We start from the raw sequence: 3,183 nt of genomic DNA, 5'->3' as shown, positions 1-3,183 counted from the left end.
ATCATAGTTCTGAATGAGATAAAGTGTCATTGTCATGTTGACCCTGGTCTGTAGGTTTCTGTGATGGTCCCCATCCTATATAGCTATCCTGGATAGCTTCATAGCTATCTTGAACTCCAGTACTGAGGTATTACCGCATTGGATTATTTGGGTTTCTCAATGCAGGCATCACTCAGCCCTGTGCTCTCTGTTTAAGTGGCTTTGTAGGGCTGTTGGCAGGTAGGGTTCTTGCTTCAGCAGAGACCATGACGGTATTTGATTGTCTGTTCAATCACTATGCCTACCCTGTTGCCTGATAGAGCTCATGCTGTGCTCACGGACAGTCTCCCTGGGGGTGTGATGGTCAACCAGCTAAGTAAACCTTATTGTTGGGCCCCAGCTAAAGAGGAGAATGCTTGGATTGGATTTTCATATTGGTTTCATTGATTATCACAGACCTAGCAACATAGGATGCATGTTAAGTATAGAGCACTCCAGAAGTTTGACTAAGCAATACAACACCTAAATGGACTGTCCTCCATGGTAGTCTCCTTGGGAGGTTATGTACTTGTTCATACAGCAATACCACATTTACACTCCAATTCTTCTTCTTCTTCTTCTTCTTCTTCTTTTTCTTTTTGAGTTGCCACCAGGGCTAGTTAGTGATCCATATAAAGATATCATTTTATGAATGTTTTAATGACTCATATAATCATGGACCTGAGACTTCTTTTGCTCTTTACAAATAGAAATTGACCTCAAAACCTAAGTATTTCCTGGGCGCCTGGGTGGCTCAGATGGTTAAGCATCTGCCTTCGGTTCAGGTCATGATCCCAGGGTCCTGGGATCGAGTCCCGCATTGGGCTCCCTGTTCCTTGGGAGCCTGCTTCTCCCTCTGCTTCTCTCTCTCTCTCTCTCTCTGTCTCTGAAGAATAAATAAATAAAATCTTAAAAAAAAAAAAAGCTAAATATTTCCTGTTACCAGGGACATATAAAAGACTGTGCTTTAAGCTCTGACAGCTATTCTTAAAATGGAGTTCTGGAAGTTAATTCTGACCTATATCAGAGTCTTTGTGATAATCGTACAGCTTCTAAGAAGATGACTTCTGAAGGGAAAAACATTCATTCGGACGTAAGTTATGACATATTTCCTAGAAACTAATCACACTATTTTACAGAGCATTCAATAAGCCAGGTATAGATAGTAAGAGGAGTTATGCTATTCATCTAGTAAAAATGGCAGGTATATTTTTGCTATTATAAAATGCATTCTTCTATAAAAGGTGACATAGAATTTCTAATGAAAGTTTGATCTAAGAATAGCTCTACTACCAAGTTCAGAAAAGTCACCCTAGGGGAAAAATGTTTAGTAGTTTGTATTTAAATAGCCTCCTTAAATACATTCCTGTTACTCATTGCATATGACCTTACATATAATTCATATTTGTTTATAATTACTTGAGTGAGAAGAAGTATTAAACTTTGGGAACTATAAATTATTAACTTTTTGATGTTCTACTATGAAAGCTAATTTCAGCAGATAAAAAAAAAAAAAGCCTGTTGCAGCTTGTTTGGTAGAAGAAAATTCTGGTGAGTAGGGCATAGCCCTGCACATTCAGGAGCAAACACAACCCTCCCTCTCTCCCCACATTCCTATCAGTTTGTCCACTTTGGTCTCCAGCTGTCCACAGAGGAATTTTGCTCTTTGCTTTTGATTGCTGTTGGCTCTTTCATCTGATGTTACTTCTCACTGAAGCCAGGCTCACATAACACTGAGTGAATATTCTGACTGGTTCCTTCCCTCTCTGTCCTTAGACCTAACTTTCCAGACTCTTAGCAGGGTGGGAAAGGGAGAAGAGAAACTACTTTCTCCATCTTCCTCAAAGCCTGTGAAGCATGACTTCTCTCCCTTAGCTTTTTCTCACTTCTCGACGTCTGAGGGATGTCGCTCATATCCTGCGAGGATAGATGCTTCCAGTGTCTCCTCGTAGGGAGAGGGTGCACCACCCTGTTACATTACACTGTCTCCCTTCCCAACTCTCCAGCATCCCCGGGCTTGCTTGCACTTCTTTTCTCATCAGATGCCCTCTTCTAGGTGTTTCCAAGACCTCTAGATGCCCCAAACCACTGACACTTTAATATTCAAATGGAATGGTGGTTGCTACCACTTTATTTGCTGCAGGATCTCCAGTAGTCTCGCTAAGTTGTCCAAAAATCTTCTGGAGAGAATTATGGTCTAATCATTCCAGTCTGCTTCCCTATTTCAGCCTAGATGCTCTTGACCAGGGGCTCTGGGCCTCCCTCGGTGCGCACCCCATCCCTGGCACATGACTCTGCTCCTCTTCCTTTATTTCTTGTCCCTTCTTCTTTGTTACAGGTACAGCTCTTGTGCTACAAACTCAGGCTCAGGAGAAATGTGACTTTCTTGATCTTTCTATCATTGTATTTAACAATCACCATTTGTTCTGTCTAGTGGCAGAAACTTCATCTTAGCCAATTTTAGGTTAAACTCATGATTTCTCCCCTTCCTTCTTTCTCCCATTCTAAATTCTGGGCACAGGTCGGGTGGGCTTATATGCCGTCAGAGCATCAAGGGTGGTGGTGGGGGTTCTAGCCTATTTCCCCTCTTCAGCCCATGCAGGTCTTCGGTTAAGAGTTGGTCATGTCTGGTTTTTGTCTTTCTTGCTTCTTCACACTGGTATTTGTTGAGATGTCCTTTGTTCTGTCCAGTCTATCCAGATCATGGCTGATGAGATCTCCTTGCCTTGACTGCAAGCCCAGATCTGCTGGTTGCCAGTGCCACATCTGGGCTACTCTTGGCAAGGAGTCCTGCGGCACCTTGGTGGGTCCCAGAAATGAGTGAGGCTGCCATCCTCGGCACACAGACATCTTTACCTATACCCTGTGGGGTACAGAGGACCTCTGGAAGCTTGTCCACCTGGCTAGCTAATCACTGGTTTGCTTCGCTCTCAGATCCTCAGACTCTCTGGAGATCATCCCCCAGGGCTGGTCTGAGGACAGGGCACAGGGGAACTTCTCAAAGACACTAAAGAGAACTTTTATCTCATTCCTCTCTGACTCTCCCTTTCCCTAGTCTGGAGAACATCTCCAGGGGTTTGGGTAGGGACAGAAAGAACAGGATTTGACTCATGACATATTGTTTTAAATCTATAATTTATGCTTGGATTACTAAGATTTTAAAAG

This window comes from Mirounga angustirostris, unplaced genomic scaffold (genome assembly GCF_029215605.1).
Source record: "Mirounga angustirostris isolate CCGP_5_RB_7025 unplaced genomic scaffold, mMirAng1.0.hap1 SCAF_7, whole genome shotgun sequence".
NCBI lineage: Eukaryota > Metazoa > Chordata > Mammalia > Carnivora > Phocidae > Mirounga > Mirounga angustirostris.
This window is presented reverse-complemented; position numbering follows the sequence as displayed.